Source organism: Mobula hypostoma, chromosome 12, assembly GCF_963921235.1.
Source record: "Mobula hypostoma chromosome 12, sMobHyp1.1, whole genome shotgun sequence".
In the NCBI taxonomy this organism is placed as follows: domain Eukaryota; kingdom Metazoa; phylum Chordata; class Chondrichthyes; order Myliobatiformes; family Myliobatidae; genus Mobula; species Mobula hypostoma.
The window spans coordinates 81,725,484-81,748,968 of record NC_086108.1 but is presented as its reverse complement, the minus strand read 5'-3'; the positions used below and the strand labels follow the sequence as shown (position 1 = coordinate 81,748,968).

The following is a 23,485-nucleotide window of genomic DNA, read 5'->3' as shown; positions in this document are numbered from 1 at the left end:
CTTCTACGCTCCAAAGAATAAAGACCCAACTTGTTCAACCTTTCTCTGTAACTTAGAAGATGAAACCCAGGTAACATTCTAGTAAATATTCTCTGTACTCTCCCAATTTTGTTGACATCTTTCCTATAATTCTGTTGACATCTCATGCAAACTGACAGAGGTAAACAGTGTAAAAGTGAACTGCAAGGAAATCAAAATCCTGTATTAATGAGTCTGCCATTTTAAATATTTAAAATGAATTATTCCAAGAATTTATAGGAAGTTTTATTTTTAATGCATAAGATGCACAATTTTGTCAGTATGAAGAGCGTGACCCAAAAATGCCAACAATAAAGCTCCATTACTTTGGAATCAAGTTTGAATACATCATGAATTGCTCATGTATACATCACATTTTAGGGCTATTTGATCGGCTCCAATCACAGCACCTCCTGCTAAAACCTTGCGCCCTTGCTACAGATTCAATAGAAGCACATATTTGGTATGCTCCAGAAGACTGCTGCACTTACAATTTTCAAAAAGGTATTACATAGTGTCACCTCAATATAGTATATCCAAGTCATTACCAATCTTCTCTGTGGAGATTCTAAGATAAGAATGCTCCATCACTTGCATTGGCCAAAATATTTTCGAAGTTACAGAACTGGAACATAAGTTTATATATCAAGCATATATATAAACTTATAAATTTATGGTAGTGTTACGAAAGTGGCATGCAAATCCCTATAAGGACTTCCATCCACATAAAAAACTGCAGTGGCCCATGCAGCCACTCAATCGTGCTCTGGTATCTAATAAAAACAGCATTTACCTCACCGTTGGTCTCAAATCCTTTTCTATAGAACTCTCAATCCTTTAACACAAGAGATTCTGCAGATGCTGGAAATCTTGAGCAACATATGCAAAATGCTGGAGGAACCTGTCAAATCAGGCACCATATCAGGGGAATACACAGTCAATGTTTTGGGCAGAGACTCTTCATCAGGACACCTAATGAAGGGTCACAGTCTGAAACTTCAACTGTTTATTCCCCTCTGCAGATGTTACCTGCTTTGCTGAAACCCTCAGTCCTTGAAGCATTTGTGCAAGATTTTAAGCAACACACACAAACGTTGCTGTTGAACGCAGCAGGCCAGGCAGCATCTCTAGGAAGAGGTACAGTTGACGTTTCAGGCCGAGACCCTTCGTCAGGACTAACTGAAGGAAGAGTTAGTAAGAGATTTGAAAGTGGAAGGGGGAGGGGGAGATCCAAAATGATATGAGAAGACAGGAGGGGGAGGGATGGAGCCAAGAGCTGGACAGTTGATTAACAAAAGGGATATGAGAGGATCATGGGACAGGAGGCCTAGGGAAAAAGAAAGGGGGAGGGGGTAAGCCCAGAGGATGGGCAAGGGGTATAGTGAGAGGGACAGAGGGAGAAAAAGGAGAGAGAGAAAAAGAATGTGTGTATATAAATATATAAATAATGGTTGTGTGTTGCTTGAAATTCCAGCATCTGCAGATTTCCTCCTGTTTGCGTTCAAAATTTTAAGCCAGTTTGAATAATTTAACTCTGCATTTGCAGCTCAAGTTAGAAAATTTCAAAAGTACAGAAACCTTGGAAGAAACTTTCTCGTGCTAATTTTAAATGGCTCATGAAATTATGCCATCAAAACAAGATTTCTATCTACTCTACCAAACTCAGAAACTTAGACATTAAATAAGATCACCTCTCATGCTTCGAAACTCTAGAGATAACAGGCCCATTTACTCAAATTCTGTCCATAATGCTGCACTAAATTTGATACTGTAGAAATAGATGATTCTGCCAAATCAGGTCTTTCACATCACATTTGAGATTGTCAAGTTGCTCTGGGATCTCTAGCTTTCAACTCAGCTACACCTAGGTCATTGATCTCTCCTTATCTCGATCAATAAATATAAACATTACTCTTCCACAATTCTGTTTGTTTTGCCCATAACTCAACAAAAATGTCTTACTTTATTCCTGTATCATGGCTAGGACCTTACTCAAAAGACAACCCTTTTATTGGAGAAGTGAATACTTCAAAGTATATCATAAGGAAATACAAATTATATGCAGTGCAAGCCTAATCTCACCAAAATCCGTACATTTGCAGCAATACTTTTGCTTTCATTCTCATTGTTGTAATGAAGTCGGCCAAATTCCCATTGTTTTCCAAATTATTTGCAGCACCTGCAAGCTCACTTTGACTCTCTTGTGCTTCAATGGCCAATCTCTTCAAATATTTGTTATCATACAATATAAACAATGTTTTCTGCTTTCAAAATGTATAATCTCACATTTCCCAACAATGTGCTCCTTTTGTCCATTCACTCCATATCAATTATTAAACCTATTACATTGTGCAATCCCATACACCCTAACTCACTTTCTCACCAGGGTGGGGAGGGGTAGGTATGACAGTCTAGAAAAAATTATGGGAAATGACTGACAAATTACACCAACCAGCAAGTAAACTTGTTTAATTCCAAGTTATTCTGCTATAAACAATTATTTTCAAGGGCCTCCATCTTGGACACTTAGACCTACAGGGTATTAAAGCAACGTGAGAACAAACACTTGCGAGCACACATTCTAATTTGGTTCTGCCAATTCTTCATAATCATAAGTGTCATAACTGACCACATAAAAATGTGTACAGGAGTGAAATAGATCAGCTGGTTGAATGCTTTTGCGACAACAACCTCGCACTAAACATCAGCAGGACTAAGTAACTGTACATGAACTTCAGGAAGAGGAAGCCAGGCGAATATACCCCAGTCATTATTACAGGAGCTGCGGTGGAAATGGTGAGCAGCTTTAAATTCCTGAGTGTCAACATCTCAAAGGATCTAATCTGGGGCTAACATTACTGGCTGGGGACAGAGTGGGGAGTTAGGGGTCAGGTTAATGTTTAGGAACAAAGATGTGGGAAGATTAGTTCAAGCCTGAGTCTAGTGCTCCGCTCCACACTCCACATCTGAAGGGTACCGACGTGGATATTCAACCAAAAACATCCGTAGATGGATGTCAGGCCGGTAAGCACTACGGATGAAGACCTGTGAGAACGAGAGCTGACAGTGCCTCGGGATGGCAAGAGCTGAGGGATCTAATATCTGTGCGGGCTAGAAACACAAGGGCTAGTAACTTGCTAGGTCAACAAGCCTGGAGTTCAAGGTCTCATCATCCGTGTGTTTTGGGTTCAAAATGGAAGGTTGAAACTTGAAGACCAATAGCTGAAGCCCAAGGGTCTGAGAGTCTGAAAGTCCACTGGAGACTGGAGGTCTGCAGGCAGCTTTTCCTGGGTTTGGAGGACTGTCTGTATTTGTGAATGGAGTGGGTGGGTAGGTGGAGAGGGAGTGAGGAAAGGGGCTTGTTTTGCTGTCATTGCTTTGTTGCTGCTGTTCTGTTGTTGTTACTTGAGGTATTCTGCTGAACATTATGAGTGCGCTATGTTGCATCAGAATGTGTGGCGACACTTGCAGGATGCCCCTAGCACATCCTTAGGCTGTGCCAGTTGTTAATGCATTTCACTGTCTGTTTCGATGTACATGTGATAAGTAGATAAATGAATCTGCAATCATAAAGAAGGCACACCAGCAGTTCTACTTCATTAGGAATTTGAAGTGATTTAGTTTGTCACCAAAGGCTCTTGCAAATTTCTAAGGATGTACAGTGGAGAGGATTGTGACTGGCTGCCTAAAATAGAGCCTCCAAACTACAGGATTGCAAGAGGCTACAGAACGTCATGAATTCAGCCAGCTCTGTCATGGGCAAAACCTTTCTACCATTGAGGACATCTTCCAGAGGCAGTGCCTCAAGAAAGTGTCACCTATCATTAAGTACCCTCACCATCTGGGACATGCCTTCTTCTCATTCCTAGCATCAAGGAGGTGACACAGGATCCTGAAGACCCACACTCAATGATTCAGAAACAGCTTCTTTCCCATCATCATCGGATTTCTGAACAGTATATTATTATTATTCCTCATTATTCCTTTTTTGCACTGTTTATTTTGTAATTTATAGTAATTTTGTGTGTCTTTGCATCATACTGCTGCTGCAAAGCAATAAATTTTGTCATAATAAACCTGATTGAGGAACTAGCCAAAACTATACTTTGTTAAATGTATAACTATGAATGAGGAAAAGTCTACCGGTGCAATCCCTTTTAATAGTTTAAAATTTCAACCACATTTCCATTAGTGAGATATCTCCAAAATATTCCTAATTCCAGCCAAGTAATCTAGAGAAGAAAATCTGCACAAGACTCCAAATGTAGCCATGCCAATGCCCTGCAGGTTATATACAATTTGTACTTGCTGGCCCATCCCACAGAAACCAAAATTGGGAGAGCAATATCCAATTTGCATTCCTATTTTTAGCCATGGTTAAATATTCTATTCAGTTTACTTTGGATATTCTGAGCTGTTTTATCATTTTTAATGACTGATCAACTTCTACTGAGGATTGATTCTTGATTCATCACTATCTGATAGACTGCTGGTGTACACTGGGTACCTGGGGTTGAATTGCCCTACCCAGCGTATAAAAATAGCAGAACTTTTAGCACTGGTTCCCTGTGAAACTCCACTAAGTACAGTTTGCGAATCAGAATTTTACCCATGCTAAATATTCCACATTTGGTATGGGATTTTTAAAAAAATCACACCAAGTAAAAAAAGAAAACCACCGAAGATGGACTTGGAGAACAGGTTACTATTTACAGATAAAATTTTTATGGCACAAGTGGTAACCATTTTTATAAAAATCAATATTGTTGCATTAGACTTCAAAACACAAATACCAGCTATTAGCTGATGCCAAAAGACGAGGTATATACAGATCAGTAGCATAAAGTTGGTGAAAGTAACTGAATATGTCAAAACATATGGAAGAAAATTCATAAGGCGCATCTCAACAATAATGTAAAAGAAACTGTTCATTCTGATGGATTTTGTTCTGGGGCTTTGTTGAAAGCTGAAATTTAGTAACCTGTTTCTAGCTTTCAACCAATCAGCAAAGCCTCCACAGAACAAGAGCCAATAAGAACTGACTAATGGAATCACATTCGTACGAATTCATTTCCTTGCAGACTGCAAAGTCAACATGCTTCTTTGAAGAAAATATCAGCAAAAATGACAAAATTGACTTTACTCTTCAGTACAAGGGCAGCTCTTTCACCATATCCAACAGGTGCAAGGGTTCCTCATTGGCATTCATCTAAAATCAGAGTAAACAAGCTACACAGCTTGGAGGATCAGTGCAGACATTTTATATCAAGCCATGACTATAATTTTGGTTTAGATTCATTTAAGGACTTAAGGATGATGCATTTTAATGACTAAAAATTTTCAATACTGAAATTATGTTTTTAAAAATCTCAAAAAAATAGTCCAAGCTGAAAAAAATAAAAATGAATAAAACAGACCTTTATTTTGTGCAGTAACCTTTTATGTGGTATCTAATCAAATGCCTTTTGTAGATTCATCCAGATAGCTACATTCTTAACTCCAATAAATTTTACAAACAGCCTTTCCTTTCATAAAACATGTTCACTTTGCCAAATCACATTACAATTTTCTAAGAGTCCAATTAACCCTTCCCTAATGGAATGGCAACAGGTGTTAGTTTAACTCATTTCCCTCTTAGCCCTCAGAGTTGTGATACCACTTAACAACACCATCATCTGCAGAGCCATTGAGCTATAAAGCACAGAAAAGGGGCTCTTCAAGCCGACTAATCCATGCCGACCAAGTTAACCAACCTAACCAGTCCCTTTATCAGCGTTTGAGAAATATCCCTCAATTGATACAAGTGTCAATATGTGCTCTATATGTTATCTCCACACCCACCTCAATCACTCCCTCTGGCAGCTCATTCCATATACACTCATCAGCCTCTTTGTGAAAAAGTTGCCCCTCAAGTCCTTCAAATTTTTCCACTCTCAGTATAAACCCATGCCTTCTGATTTTGCACTTCCATCTTCTATGGAAGATACTGTGGCTATTATCATATCTATACTCTTAATGATTGTACTCCAAATATGGCCTTCGCAGTGTCTTGTGTAAACATAACATTAAATCCTGTATTCAGTATCAGGACTGATGAAGGCCGATGTGTCAAATACCTTCCTCACCACCCTGTCTATCTGTGACACCACTTTCAAGGAACTATGTACCATTTATTGTCCAAGTCCTGTCCTGTTTAACCTTAGCAAAGCACAACACGTAGCATTCATCTGAATTAAACTCATTTGTCATTCCTTAGCCCAAAGATGCAGTTGATCAGGATCACACTGTAATCTGGGATACCCTTCTTCACTGTAATTCATCCTGTGTTATTACGAATTTAACTTTAATATCTTCTAAGTATATTTTCCAAAAACAAACAAGCAGCCCATGTTTGCAATTGAGGGAAATATAGAGCAACAAAGTACATTTATTATCAAAGTAGGTATACCATACAGAACTTTGAGATTCGTCTCCTTACAGGCAGTGATAAAACCAAGCAGCCCAAACCATTAAAAACAGTCAAACACCCAATGAATGGGGGGAAAAAAAACAAACTGTGCAATCAATAAAAGTAAGCAAATAACAATCAAAGCTGAAATTCACAAACGTGGGTCCATGGCCACAAAGTCGGTCATCACTGCAGCCAATCCAGGAGCCTCTTAGTTTCAGGCCACAGCCTCAGTTCAACGCAGAGACAGAGTAAACCTCACAGAGCAGAGATCTGAACACTGGCCCTCACCTCCAGCCCCAGCAACCTGGCGCCTTTATCAGCCATACAGCGGTCACTCTTTGCTCTTGGACCCAGACGCATCTCAATTCAGCCCATGTCTGACCTTTCCAGTTTGGAATGGAGCTTAAAATCAGTCAAACCTCTGCTTGTTTTTTGCTCTTGGGCCTGGGCCCTATGACCTCAACTCTGCCTCGCCTTGGCTCTGCCACTTCATGTCATCTCCAAGTCTGCTTCAGCAGCCAAACATTGGCATATTCCCTGCTCTCAGGCCTGGGCCCTGCTGCCACCTTCTGCCCCACCCCACCCTCATCCCACTACAGTCACCAGGACATTGAGGAACAGATATAGATGCAGGTGGGGGAATGGTGTAAAAACAGTAGGGTTGGAGCAGTGGGTAATTTCAACTTCCTTAATATATAGACTGTGACTCTATATAGTGCAAGGGACTACATAGTGCAAGAATGTTAAGTATATCCAGGAGGGTTTCTTAAATTAGCTCTACAAGAAGGGCAGTAATGGACCAGTGTTGGGTGACGACCCTGGCCAGTTGACTGACTTTTCAGCAGGAGAACTTGGACGGCACGGTAGCATAGCTGTTGGCGCAACACCTTATAGCACCAATGACCTGGGTTCATTTCCCAACACCGTCTGTAAAGAGTTTGTACGTTCTCCCCATGACCACATGGGTTTCCCCTGGGTGCCTCTTGCATTTCAAACACAAATGGTTTAGTAGGTCAGTTGGTTACATAGGTGTAACTGGGAGGCATGGACACACTGAGCCTGTGGGGCTTATTACCATGCTATATCGCTTTTTTAAAAATCTCCTTTAAGTTTTAAGATAGCCATAGGTAAGAGTAAATATATACCTGGTGGAAGAGTATTAAATCGGACAGAGCTACTGTGGATTTAAAAAAATGCCAGAAAATACCTCAAGGAAATTATGAAAGCCAGGAGAGGCCATGAAAAGTCCTTGGCAAATAGCATTAAAGCGAATTGATAGATATTCGATACATTCATCAGGAGCAAGAAGATAAATAGTGAGTGGTATGACAACTCAACAGCTTAGGAGGGATGCGTCCTTAGAGGCAGAGGGTGTGGGCAAGATCCCAAATGAGTACTTTAAATCAGTATTTAGGACGTAGAGAATAGTGAGATCAGTGTGGAGCATGCTGATATGCTAGAGCATTTAGCGATAGATGAGGCAGTGCTGGGTCTCTTAAAAGAACATTCAAGTGGTTCAGTCCCTGGGGCCTGATGGTACACACCCTAGGTTATTGAGAGATGAGATCGCTGGGGCCTTGACCAATATTTTCTTGTCGTTTCTGGCTGAAGGACTGCTGAGTAACTAATGTTGCTCTATTATTTAAGAAGAGAAATGGGAACAGTCCTGGAAAATATAGAGCCTTGAGTCTCAACCCAGTGCTAGGGAAGTTAAGTGGTAGGTTTGGGGAAAGGGTTTATGAGCATTTGGAAAATTAATGACCTAATTAAGGGAAGTTAGCAAGTTATCCGAACTCTGAGGAGGTGATAAAAATCATTGATGAGGGTAGAGCAATGGACTGTGTATACAAGGATCTTGGTATGGCATTTGACAAGGTCTGTCATGCAAGACTCATCCAGTAGATTAAGAAGCATGTTATCCATAGTGAATTGGCCATCTGTCCTCTGTCCTGATCAACCTGGAAAGTGGGGTCTCATATGCCATACTGCTATTTATAGACTTCAATTCAGCACTCAACACCATCACTCTCTAGAAACTGGTGGGGAAACTGTCTTTGTTGGGTCTCAACACCTCCCTCTGCAATTGGATATTAGACTTAACAATAAGGACACAGTCAGTCTGTGTGAGCAGCAATGTCTCTCTTCCCATTATGCTGAGCACTGGCGCTCCCAAAGGCTGTGTGCTCAGCCCTCTGTTGTTCATACTGCTGACACAGGATCCATCTCAAACTGTGTCATCAAGTTTGCACAACAGTGGTTGGTCTTATCAAGAACGATGACGAGATGGAGTATAGAGAGGAAGTGGAGTGGCTGGTGGATTGCTGAGAGAACAACCACCCGATCCTGAACGTGGAGAACACAAGAAAATCATTGTGGACTTCAGAAAGGTGCAGGCAAGCCATCCCCCTCTGCAAATACATGGCTCCTTCACAGAGAGGTGTTACAAGTTTCTGGGAGTTCACATCACAGATGACCTCACCTGGTCCCTTACTATCACCTCTCTGAACAAGGTGGCATAGCAACACCTCCACTTCCTAAGAAGATTGAGGCAAGTCAGGCTCCCACCACCCACCCCCCATCTTAACTGTGTTTTACAGGAGCACCATTGAGAGTGTCCTGACAAGTTGCACCTCCATCTGGTATGGTAGCAGTCGAGCATTGAACCAGAAGTCCCTACAAATGACTGTGAGAACAGCTGAGAGGATCATAGGGGTCTCCCTACCATCCACTGGGAACATTTATCAGGAGCACTGCGTATACAGGGCCCATTAAGGATCTCACCCACCCATCCAGCATCCTCTTTGACTTTGTACCAGCAGGCAGGAGACTATGATGTATAAAAACAAGAATGGTCAGAATGAGAAACAGTTTCTTCCCCAGGCAATTGGGCTTCTGACCTCCCAGCCACAAAATATTCGAAGTGTCATTGGTTAATCTGTTCCGTACCTTACAATATTTATTATTAATGCACTTTAGTCTGTTATTTATGCACAATTCATCTGTAGATTTTATCCTTACTTTCATAAGTTATTGTGTGTAGTGAGTCTTCTGTGTACACCCTGGTTCGGAGAAATATTATCTCATTTCTACAGTATATACATTATATGATATGCCATATACATATATAGTTAAATTACAATAAATTTGACATGACTTGAATTGGCTTGCCCATAGAAGACAAAGGATAGTTGTCAATGGGCCTTAATTCTGACTGGAGGTCTGTGACCAATTGTGTTTTTCAGGGATCTGTACTCAGACCTCTTGCTTTTGTGATATGCAGTATATGAACGAGCAAAATGTTAATGTAGATAGGTGGATTAGCAAATTTGCAGATGATGCAAAAATTGATAGTGATGTTGACAGTGTAGATGACTAGCAAAGGACATTGTGGGACAAAGATAAGTTCGAAGTATTTATTTTTAAAACCGGAGTACAAACATGTCACCACATACAACCCTGAGATTCTTTTCCCTGTGGCCATACTTAGCAAATCTATAGAACAGTAACTGTAAACAGGATCAATAGACAACAAAGTGTGCAAATGCAAATATAAATAAACAGTAATAAATAACGAGCATGAAATAACAAAATAAAGAGTCCTTAAAGTGAGAACATCGGTTGTGGGAACACCAGAAGTAGAATGAGTGTAGTTATTCCCTTTTGTTCAAGAGCCTGCTGCTTGAGAGATAGTAACTGTTCTCGAACCAGGTAGTGCAAGTCCTGAGGCTCTTGTACCCTCTGCCTGATGGCAGCAACGAGAAAAGAGCATGACCTGGTCTTTGATGATGGATGCTGCTTTTCTATGGCAATGTTTCATGTAGATGTGCTCAATGGTTGTGAGGGCTTTACCTGTGGTGTACTGGGCCAAATCCACTACTTTTTGAGGATTTTCTGCTCGAAGTTGCAGATTTAGGCAGAAAAATAGTAGAAGGAGTTTTACTAAACCAAAAGTGAGGAGTTGCATATTGGGAGATAACTGTAAAGACACAGTTCATAGCAAGACCCTTAACACTATTGATGCGCCTTGGGATCTTGGTTCCTTGACAGTGGCTACACAGGCTGACAGGGTGGTAAAGAAGGCATGTGGCATGTTTGACCTTATAAATCAAGGAACTGGTTTCAAGAGTCAGGAAGTTATATTGCAGCATTATAAAGCTCTACATTTGGAGTACGCATTCAGTTCTGTTCAACGTATGACAGGAAGGAGGGCGCATGCACCAAAAGTGTGCATTGCACCCCAGTGATAATAATGGAAAAGTAAGCCTACTCATGCAAAAAGTATTAACCAAAAACTGATTTGTAGAAAAAAAAATCTATAACAGGAATTCAAGTAGCTTAGAGCTCGAAATGGGTTTTACTGAGAATAAATCTAAAACTTAGCAATTATTTTTAGCGATTTTATTATTTCATGCACATCTTTTGGTGAATGTTATCTGCTTTCACATTAATCTGTTTTCAACATTGAGTCAAACTAGGAAAGAAGGGACTTTTGTTCTGCAGTCGTTCCATAACCGTTTGATACTTGTTTGATCCTGAGGTGCCAGGCGTCTGCACCAGCGGTACATCACAGGTTTTTGCTAGTCAGTTTACAATTGACACTCATGCGCTACGGCAGCGGTCCCCAACCACCGGGCCGCAAAGCATGTGCTACCGGGCCGCAAGGAAACGATATGAGTCAGCTTCACCTTTCCTCATTCCCTGTCACGCACTGTTGAACTTCAACATAGGGTTGCCAACTGTCCCGTATTTGCCAGGACATCCCGTATATTGGGTTAAATTGGTTTGTCCCATACGGGACCACCCTTGTCCCGTATTTCCCCCGCTAAGGTAGAGCGTTCCTATGAAACCTTTCGTGCCGAAATGGCGTAAAGCGAAGAAGCAACTACCATTAATTCATATGGGAAAAATTTTTGAGCGTTCCCAGACCCAAAAAATAACCTACTAAATCATACCAAATAAAACAGAAAACTGAAAATAAATAACACTAACATATAGTAAAAGCAGGAATGATATGATAAATATACATTATTTCTACTTTATATAGGCTGTATGTACAGTATTGTCAGGAAGATGAAGGCAAAACCGATTTGTGGGAAAAAAAAAATCGGCACATATGCACACGCACACAGGTGCCCACGCAAGACTTCATGGTCATGGTAGTCTTCTTGGGTAAAGTGTCCTGGGATTTGACTGCTACTTTTGTCCCTTATTTGGGAGTGAGAAAGTTGGGCAACCCTAACTGTAAAAGACATGTTGAGGTGAGTTTAACCCTACTTGAACACCCCCACAACCCCCCCCCACCCCCGGGTCGGCCGGTTGGCAAGAATATTGTCAGTATTAAACCAATCCGTGGTGCAAAAAAGGTTGGGGACCCTTGCGCTACGGAGTTGTGCTTTGTTTGTCCTTCGTGAACATTTGCAGTTTTGGACTTTTTTTGAAAATTAAGCCTTGTTTTTACATTCAGTTACTCATCACTGTGTGGTGATATCACGTGCAATGATGTGCCAGTACATGATTGGACAGAGCACTGAGCATGCACGGGATTGCTAGTGTTCCAGCGTGTGGCTGGGTTAAGATGTGTTTGTTTATTACTGTAAATAAAAGTTCTCTAATTCTTCCAGAATATGATTCTTTACTGTTAACCCACGGTATGTTTAAACAGAAGTAACATAACATGGTGTCAGAAGTGGTTCTGGAAGAATAAGACGGGAGAATCGAGAATTGAAGATGATCGAACAAAAAAAGAAAAAAGTTCGAACAGTAAACGGTAAAATGGAAGGTTTACAACCCCCACCAAAACTTCAGCTGACTGGCAATGTAGCGGAGAATTAGAGGATCTTCAAGCAATAGTTTGAACTATACTTATTAGTGATCGATTATGAAGAAAATTTAGAAAAAAACAAAGCTGCGCTTTTGCTCCTTGTAATCGGGAATGATACAGTAGAGGTATATTAATAATTTTGTCTTTGAAGATGGAGATAATTTCAATTTAAAGTTGATAATGGACAGATTTGAAGTATTTTGTATACCTATGCGTAATTTAACGTATGAGGGATAAAAATTCTTCACATGTGCGCAGAGCTGCTGAAACAATTGATCAGTATGTTACTGAGTTAAGAAAGCATAGTAGACTGTTGAGAGTGCAAGATTTAAATTTTGAAAAAGCTTTGGCTCTTTGCAAAGCTTCTGAGACTGTGACGGTGCAGGCTGAAGAGCTTTTTGTCGAAAACTGCAATGTAAACGCTGTAAAAAAGCGCAAATATATCAAGAAATATAATAACACGTCAATGAAACCGACAGAGAGCAAGACAGCACTGGAAAGAAAGAAGTCATGTGATCGCTGTGCGCGGGAACATCGTCCAAATCAGTGTCCCGCATATGACAAAATTTGCAATGGCTGCGGTAAGACTAATCATTTTTCACACCGTTGTAAAAGTAGAAAGGAGGAAAATAAATTGAAACAAGTAAATGCTGTGTTTGAAGATGAATGTGAGGAATTGTATATAGATGTGCCTTGTGAAAATAAACAAAGAAAGAATGATTGGACTATCCCGTTGCAAGTGAATCAAAACAATATTCTGTTTAAACTTGATACTGGAGCGCAAGTAAATGTTCTTGCAGAATCTGAGCTTAATGCTTTAAAGCCAAGACCGAAGTTACATCAGAGAAATATAAAAGTGACTGAGTATTCAGGTGTGGACTTCCGGGTCATCAAGGGAATGGCGGCGTAAGGAAAAGGTCTCTTTGACAAAAAAGAAGGTAAACTGCCCCAAAATCGAATTTAGACAAATACTTAATATTGCATAACTATATTAATAAAAGGGGCAAGCATGATGTCTAAGAACAAGGTTAAAAAGTCCGCTCCGAAGGCTGATAAACATAAAGAGACGCAGCAAGGCGACGGGCCTAGCTCCCCCATGGCAAGCCAGGACGGAGATAATGAGGGGGAATCGGTGACTCTGTCTTTGATTCTCGGAGAGATTCGCGAGTTCTGACAAGATAACAGCAAAGAGCTGCAAGATATTAAAGGAGAAATAGTAAAAACTAACTCGCGGATAGATGAAGCCGAAGCGAGGATTGTTGGAATTGAAGAGAAGCTACAAAACGTTGAGGAAGTGATAGCAGAAATGCTGAAGCTGCAAGACCGGCTCCAGTGGAAACTAACAGATCAAGAAGGCCGCTCGAGAAGGGAAAATGTGAGGATCTACGGAGTTCCCGAAGGAATCGAAGGTAAACCCGGATTGATGATTCCCTTCATAGAGAAGCTGCTTAGAGAGAACCTTGATACACCGGCCGCAAAAGACCTACAGATAGAAAGGGCTCACCGCGCGTTTGCACCACAGCCCCTGGCAGGCGCCCAGCCCAGATCAATTCTGGTCAGATTTCTCCGTTACAGAACGAAGGAAGAGGTGCTTAAAAGGGCATGGCAAAAGAAAGGTTTCATGTGGAGCAACTGTAAAATCAGTTTAGATCACGACTACGCACCAGGGATTCTTGCCAGACGGAAGGAATATACGGAAACACGGAGAGTCCTGAAGGAAAACAACATCAGATTCCAGATCCTGTATCCAGCTCGGCTGAGAGTCTTTTACGACGAAGGGACAAAAACTTACGTTACGGTGGAGGAGGCAACGTCGGACCTGGTGGACCGGGGACTACCTATTAAAGTTATCACCCAACCAGAGTCGCTACTGGAGAGGATTCGGCAGAAGTCATGGCAGTTAGTGGGGCGAGGACGCTCCACTCCAACCAGAGTGTCAAACTACAAGGAAAAGCTGCAAATATTCAGAGGCGAATATACAGAGAATACAGATTAATTAAGAGAAATGACTGAAAAGAGTAAATCGGACTTAAAGGTAAAATGAAAACTGGTAACTGAAGATAAACTAGGCGGAATAACTTGAATGATAGCAATATGGTCGAGACATAAATAGGAGAAAATTCTCTATGATTATTCAAACTGCTGAGGGCTCTCTAACACAGGGTGAAGATAGAGGTTATCCCTCTGAACTGAGGCGGGTCGGTGCTCAGGCCTCACTGTGGGAAGTCGGGAAAAATTTTCAAATGTTACACGTTCAAAAATGTCTAGGGTGTGGTTATATGTCTTGGTTTACTGTTGAGAAGGGATTGCTTACTGTTTGGTTAGAAATAGAGAGTGTTTTTTTTCTACTAATGAAAAATGCAAACTGAATTGGTAAAAATAATTTCCTATAATGTTAATGGGGTTTTGAATCCAATTAAAAGAAATAAGATTATGTCTAAATTGAAAAAAGAGAGGGTACAAATAGCTTTCCTCCAGGAAACACATATGAGCCAATCTGAACATGGAAAATTAAAAAGAATGGGCTTTAAGCATGTATTTTATTCATCATATAAATTGAGTCACAGAAGAGGGGTAGCTACTTTAATATCAAGTACTCTTAATTATGAACATATTTCAGAGACTAAAGACAAAGAAGGACGGTTTGTAAAAATCACAGGAAGAATAGAAGGTACAGAAATAACATTGCTGAATGTTTATGCTCCTCCAGGTTGTGAATGGTCATTTTATAGACACATTTTTGACCTAATGGTCAGTTCTCCAGGGGTAGTAATTTGTGGAGGGGATTTTAATATTAGATTAAATCCTGATTAGATGCTTCAAGAATAGTTACTCAGAATAAACCTCTGACTCAGAAAATGAACTCATTGATGGAGGAGTTGGGAATTATAGACGTCTGGAGGGAATTACACCCTACTAGTAAAGATTATACACATTACTCTTTCCCTCATTCAGCCTATTCAAGGATAGGCTATTTCTTTATCTTTAATACAGATAGACTCAGGATAAAAAACTGTAATATTGCAACAATTGATCTGTCGGATCATAGCCCAGTCTCTATGTCTCTAATCCTGGAAAGGAAAATGAGGAAAACACTATGGAGGCTAAACTCACATATACTCAATAACCCGAAAGTAATGGAGAGATTAAGGGGAGAAATCAAAGAATATCTAGACCTTAATGACACGGGAGAAACATCACCAGTGATATTATGGGATACATTGAAAGCTGTACTGAGAGGGAAAATTATTTCCATTACCACTCACATGAAAAAAATCAATGCACAAAAATTAGCAGACCTTCAAGGAAAATTAAAACAACTTCAAGTTGTAGATAGCAACAAAAGTAATTCAAATCGAAAACAGGAAATTAGGAAATTGCAAAGTGAAATTGACGATATTTATACATTGGAAACTCAAAGAAATTTTCTTTACCTGAGACAAAAGAATTATGAAGTAGAAGGTAAATCAGCTAGATTATTAGCATATAAATTACGAAAACAACAAGCAGACAATACAATTCATAAAATAAAGAATCCAAAGACAAAGCTTGTGGAGAGTACAATAGGGAAAATTCAAGAGAGTTTTGAAACATATTATCGAGAGCTGTACTCCCAACCCCGGGCCCCCAATGAGCCCTATATAGACAGTGTATTGAATTTTTTAGATCTACCTAAACTTACAGATTTACAAAATGAAAGTTTATTAGAACCAGTAACTGTCAAAGAACTGAACGTGGCCATCTCTAGGTTAAAGGCTGGAAAGTCCCCGGGTTCTGATGGGTTTACCTCAGAATGGTACAAGTCCCTGAAGACAGAGTTAGCCCCATTACTACTTAACATCTTTAATTGGATCTTGCAGAGAGGAGAAACTCCACCTTCCTGGACAGAAGCGATTATTTCAGTTATTCCTAAAGAGGGTAAAGATAAACTAGAATGTGGCAATTATCAGCCAATTAGTGTTCTTAATTTAGATTACAAACTATTTACATCTATAATAGCGCGCAGATTGGAAATGCCTTTACCTGGTCTAATCCATTTAGACCAGATTGGATTTATTCAACAAAGACAAACACAGGACAACATAAGGAGAACTCTGCACATATTAGAACAGGTTAATAAGAACGAGACAGAGACAATGGTAGTAGGATTGGACACTGAGAAAGCTTTTGATTCGGTTAGTTGGGCATTCCTATACAGAGTGTTAGGAAGATTCGGCTTTCAAGAAAAGTTTATTAAAGTAATTCAGACTCTATATGACAGCCCTACAGCCCGAATTAAGATAAATGGGGACCTCTCTGACTCCTTCATCTTAGAGAGAGGCACTAGACAGGGATGCCCAATTTCTCCTCTCCTTTTTGCGTTATATATTGAACCGCTTGCCCAACTAATAAGACAGAGCGAAATCGTAAAAGGCATCAAGGTGGCAGGGATTGAACAGAAAGTGACGTTATTCACAGATGATGTTTTGGTCTATCTGAGTGAACCAGAAAAATCATTTATAGGATTGTTTACACTGTTTGATGACTTTGGGAAAATATCAGGTTATAAAATAAATGTGAAGAAAACGCAGGTTATGTCCCTAAATTATACACCATCCAAAAAATTGCAGGATACATACGATCTTAAGTGGGAAGCTAAATCATTAAAATATTTAGGAATAACCCTGCCGAAGGATCTTTCAACACTGTCACAGGTAAATTATGGGCCATTAATCTCAGAGATAAAAGCAGATATGCATAGATGGAATCTTATCCCCTTTCTAAGTTTAAATTCAAGGATAAATACTATAAAAATGAATATTCTTCCTCGGTTATTGTATCTTTTCCGTACTTTACCGGTGGAGGTGGATGATAATCAATTCAGGGAATGGGACAAATGGATTTCTCGCTTCATTTGGCAAGGAAAGAAACCTAGAATTCGATATAACACCTTACAGTTAGGGAAGGAAGGAGGAGGTATGGTTCTTCCTTGCCTGAGAAATTATTTTTATGCCTCACAGATAACCCCTCTGTTATATTGGTGTAATAGGGAATATAAGGCTAGATGGAAGGAAATAGAATTTGGATTAGTTGACAGTTTTCCTCTACAGGCCTCAATAGCTGACAAAGGATTGATGGCCCAGTTGGAAAAAATTAAAAACAGTTGGATAAATCTTACATTAAAAGTATGGCAGAAGGTGGTTAATTCATGTGGAATTAATAACATGTTAAAACTCTTTAGATGGTGTGCATATGATACCGAATTCCTTCCCAACAGAGGAGATAAAAGATTTGAGCTATGGATAAAGAAAGGTCTTACTACCTACCTCTCATTTATAGATAAAAGAGTATTACAAAGTTTCCAAATCCTGCAGGACAAACATGGCCTAGAACACAATGACTTTTTTAGGTACCTTCAAGTACGAAACTATGTTAACCAGAGTTGCAGATATACAGACCTATCAACAGTAGAATTAGAATTTTTCAAGATTCTGAATTCGGCTTACAGTTCAATACCTAGTAAATCAGTTTCTCGATTATATAATGCACTCTCCCATGCTAAAAATGTAAATACACTGTATATTAAAGAGAAGTGGGAGAAAGAAGCGGGGTTGGTACTTTCAGAGGAGGCTTGGGGGAAAATCTGCAGCTTTCAATGGTCCTCGACTAATTCTTTGACTTGGAGAGAACATTGTTGGAAAAACATTATAAGATACTTCAAGACCCCATATCAGGAAAAATATAAAGATACAAACGTGACGTGTTGGAGAAGGTGCGGCTCCAAGGAGGCAAATCATTTTCATATTTTCTTGGATTGCCCTAAATTAAGTCTATATTGGGAAGGAACATTAGAACATTAGTTAAGGTACTTAGGTCCCAGATACCTCTGAACTTTGAGACGCTCTATTTGGGGCATGTATTGTTTCTTGAACAGAAGGAAGATATAAAGTTTCTGCAGGTCCTCTTACCGGCAAGTAAGAAATCAATCACTAGAAGGTGGCTAAATCCAATACCACCTACATTAGAAGATTGGCACGAAATTATCTTGGAAATATTTAAAATGGAAAAGTTGACTTACTCCCTGAGAATTCAAAAAGAAAAATTTTATCAAATCTGGAATAAATGGATTGAATATATAACCCCAATGCGAGCAGACTTTAGATGACTCTCCTAATGATTTATACTGCTCTTCTCATCAACACAGTAATATTGCTAACGTAAGCACCCCTAGTCTAAATGTCTTTTTTTTTGTTTTCTTTTGGAAAATAGAGAATTAACACAAGTAAAGGGAAAGATTTGGGAAAGGGATAAAAAAATGGAAAAATTAAGTAAATAAGTACATAGGGATTGGATAATTATGTCTGCGGACAGGAGCAAGCATGAACAAATTAGGATTATAAACACCTACAATGGTTGTTACATAGCCTTACATACAACATTTTGGACCAGTGGAAATGGTCCAGAAGAGTTATATGGAAACTATTATTACTATTTTTCTTAACAACTAATACCATTACTTAGCCTAATAGATTAGAATTACCACAGTACATAATTATCTATTTAAGTGTTTAATTTCCTTTTATATCATCTCAATGTGTACTTAAGAATGTATAAATAATTATAGTTTTATACATATAAAATAATGGAAAAGGTTATATGTGTGAAAAAAGTACATGATATTTGTGAATTCCTTATCCAAATAAAAATAAAATTAAAAAAAGAGTATTCAGGTGCAGATATTCCAGTTAAAAGAACATGCGTGGCAAAGATATCACACAAAAATATTGTGCATACGCTTTCATTTGTGGTCGTGCCAAAAAATGTACAGTCAATTCTGGGTTTATCTGACTGTGAAAGACTTAATTTGGTGAAAAGAATTTTTGTCTTGGATAGTGACACAGAGCTGAAGCGACAGAATGTTGCATTCCAGTCTGCAGAAGGTGATGTAACTCGACTGCAGGTCCAGCTCATGGAGGCAAATGCTGACATGGAGAATATAAAAGCAGTAGCTGCAGTGCCTCAGACGACGAAACAGGAAGCAACTGATGATGTGAAAAAGCAATGGCAGGAGGAGGTTGCTTCAATGCAAGCGATAATGAAAGAGACACAGAGAATACGAGATTCAGTTTCATCACCGCCTAGAGCAAGAACGCTCACAGTGGGCACAGTATAAGGAAGAAGTGAAAGCACAAGTGAAGGAATTGAGAAGTATTATTGAAATGATGAAGTCTCAGCATTAAAAAAGAGATTACACAGTTAATGAATGAATTAGATGAAGAAAAGAAGATTCGTATTTCATTACAAATGGAAGTGGAATGTGAATTGACTGATCTAAGGAGATGTTTGTCCAAAGGACAAGGAGACAAAGTAAGGATACAAGATAAAAGGAACACATGGACACAGACCAGATCATACATGGTCCAAACAGGGAGGGAGTGGTGTTAAGAAAGAATCGCAAAGGCTTTAAGAAAGAACCAACTTCAGAGTTTCAGTTATCTGATATAGATATGCTTTGATTAACATTGTTAATTGTTTTTCTTTCTAAAGAAAGGAAGATGTGGTGATATCACGTGCAATGATGTGCCAGTACATGACTGGACAGAGCACTGAGCATGCGCAGGATTGCCAGAATGTTCCAACACGTGGCTGGGTTAAGACATGTTTGTTCATTACTGTAAATAAAAGTTCTCTAATCCTTCCAGAATTTGATTTTTTACTGTTAACCCATGGTATGTTTAAACAGAAGTAACATAACACACAGTGCAAAAGAAAATGAGCAAAAGAAAATCAGAAAGTGATAGTAAGCGTGAATTCAATGAACAGTGGGAAAATGAGTTCTTATTTATAGCGGGTCCGTCAGGAAAACCATTGTGCATTGTTTGTGAAAACACTTTCTCACATAATAGAATACGTGATCTTAATAGACACTATAAAACACAACATCAGACTGAAATAGAATGAAAACTGAAGCTAGTGCTTGGGTCTGAGTTAGGAAAAGAATATGTGATTAAGAAAAAGGAAGAAATCAAAAAATGACAAAACATTTTTTAAAAGTCTCATTAAGGTAAGTAATGTTTATCTTGCTTTTATATTAAATCAACATATCATGTAAAAATGCTAAGTATGTCTAATTAACATATTTTTACAAGAATTGAATGGGGGTACAAGAGTTGTATGGCGCATCTGAACTCGTGTGTGAAAAGACTGACGCATGGAATGTAAAAGGTTGGCCACCCCTGATATAGAGGCTTTGGAAAAGGTGCAGAAGAGATTTACCATGATGTTTCCTGGATTAGAAGACATGATACAAGGAGAGGTTGACAGACTTGGGTTGCTTTCTCTGGAGCAGAGGAGGCTGAAGGGAGACCTGATAAGGTTTATAAGATTGATAGAGTAGACAGCATCTTTTGCCAGGGTTGAAATGTCTAATAACAAAGTTATTGCATTTAAGGTGAGAGAGTAGAATGCACTGCATGGGGATGAAGGCTTTGGCAGATATGATAGAGGCTTTCAAGAGGCTCTTAGACAGGCACGTGGATGTGTAGGAAATGGAAGAGTATGCACATGTGCAGTCAGAAGGGATTAGTGTAGCTGGCATTCTAATGTAATTAGTGTAGCACAGCACTGAGCCAAACAACTTGTGTCTGTGCTGCATTGTTGTATATTCTATGTTCTAAAAGGATGTAAATTGAAACAATAAGCAGAAATGTCCTAGGCTAGAATCCACTGTACTGACTGTCTAACGGCGCACTTAGAGCAGTTTATCCTCTAGTATTTACAACAGGGGATGATTTCATTAACTATTTCAGGAAAGCAACCTTACAAAATTACATAGAATGATAACAAACTAAAAGGAATGTATAAATGTGGAATGATAGAATATAACACCAGCAAAGATTGAAGACTAGAAATGTGCATGCAGTGTGTTTCACCAAGTACACAGGTTTAGTTGCTTATTCTACTCTAATCTCTAACAATTCATAGTTTTAACAAAGTGAATGATAGCAATCATAAACGAGAACAGGTGGTTGTGAATGGCTTAAAAGAATAGGAGGAGAGATGGAAGATACAATCTTTTGTAAAACTATAAGGAAAACGGACAAGTGAATGTAGTAAAACAGCAGATTTTAAATGACACGGAGGAACAGAGAAATTCTGATATGTAGTGATATCATAAAAAGTTAGCAGCACTTACGTGGGGCCAGGAAAATAAGATAAACCAAAACCTTGATTTTTAATGCAGAGAAAGCTGCAAAAGCTCAGTAGGTCAGACAGATAAACTAAGTTTGTTTCATATCAAAGTCTCTTTGTTCATTCAGTCTCTTTGCACAAATGTTGTCTGACCTGTTTCCTGCATTTTCTATTTTAGATATCCAACATCTGCAGTCTTTTTCTTAATTTCGCTTGATTTTTACATCTTAGTGACAATCCGTACATGAGATATTGAGGTATCTGGCACTTATTGCTTCTGAAGTGATTGAGACAGTGTTTCAGAAAGAAATGTTGGAGAACAAATGAAAGGATTGGATTAAAGTTGATGCTTTAAGTGGAGAAAGACCTAATCTTGACACAATGTTTTTTTTGCAACGTAGCATTCTATTTTATGAAAAAAATACATTTAAGATGAGTGAAGGATTTCTTCAACCAGGCAATGCAACAATGTTGGACATAATAGCATAAAGCTAGTTTGAAAAGCAAGAGAAAAAAATTCAGAACAAGTGAAATGCCCTTTTCTTTATATTTTATTTCCACAATCTTTTATGCCACTTCTGCAAAAACAAAACCACTATAACTGTTTATCACCATCTTTTATCCACATACTCTTTGGATGCAATACATGCCCAAAGCTTTTAGAAGAAGGAAGTAAAAGCATCTAAAGCTTAATACCTTTTATTTTTAACATATTTTTTCCAAAGTATCACTTCACTGAGACCAGACTAATTTGTATCAATGAACTTTTATTATAGAATGATTTGCATTAAAATTGAAAAATAATAGCACATTTTGCAGACATGATTAGCTTTGAGAAGCTGGTTAACACTTATTTCTCATCAAATATATTGTGGCATTTACTATTAAAATCCTTGGAAAATCTCAGTGCTACTTGACAAAGGGTGATCAGTGTAACATCAATGAAGTTTGGTGGCTTTTCCAGCTCAAGAGATTTCAGACAATGAATTACAAATTTAGAAAATAAACTTATAGATTTCATTGTTGGAACAAGTATATCAATTCATAAAGCAACTAGCTTGCTGTGGTTAATTGGAACCAATTAGGATCATTATTTTATTAAGAAAGGTTCCTAGTAAGTAGTTTCACTTAATTGCAGGGGTGACAACACATTCCAATTGAAAGATGCAAAAATCAACCATCTGTGCTAACTTCCTCAAATGAACCACAGTATTAACTATTCATCAGTTCACCAAACTGTATTTGATAGAGAGGACAGTTAGTGTTAACATGCCAGCTTGTAACATCTCTGCCTAAAAAAAAAACCTAGTCTCTTTATAAGTTTGCTCTCACCAACAACAAATCCCTCCAAAGCTGGTGCATTATGCCTGCAAACAAGAGCAAATCTGCAGATGCTGGAAATCCAAGCAACGCACACAAAATGCTAGAGGGACTCAGCAGGCCAGGCAGCATCTATAGAAAAGAGTATAGCTGACATTTCAGGCCGAGACCCCTCATGACGAAAATACCTCTTGACCTGCAAAGTTCCTCCAGCATTTTGTGTGCATTATGGCTGCAGTACATATTAACTGAACGATGCTTTGCAGCAAATTACCAGGCCACTTCAGCACTACCTCTCACCCTTCTGGTTGCCAGCACCTAATAATATTATAATATAATATTTTATTATATTGGGTTGAGCCCACTAGGGAATAAATTATTCTGGATTGAGTACTGTGCTATAAAACTGAATTGATTAGAGAGCTTAAGGTAAAGGAACATTTAGGTACCAATGATCACAATATGCTAGAATTCATCCTGCATTTTGAAAAGGAGAGGTTAATCAGATGTATTACTATTACAGTGCAGTATAGCAAATTACAGAGGCATGAGAAAGGAGCTGGCCAAAATTGATTGGATGGCACCACTAGCAGGGAATGACAGCAGAGCAACAACGGCTGGAATTTCTGAGAGCAATTCAGATGGCACATGATAGGTACATCCCAAAGTAGGATTCTAAAGGCAAGATGACAGAACCATGGCTA

At 39.0% G+C, this 23,485-nt stretch overlaps 1 protein-coding gene across 5 annotated transcripts in view; it reads right to left on the bottom strand.

Annotated features, from left to right (window-relative positions):
- usp24 (ubiquitin specific peptidase 24) overlaps positions 1-23,485 on the bottom strand; it is a 262,902-nt gene that overhangs the window by 216,414 nt on the left and 23,003 nt on the right. The window lies entirely within an intron of this gene.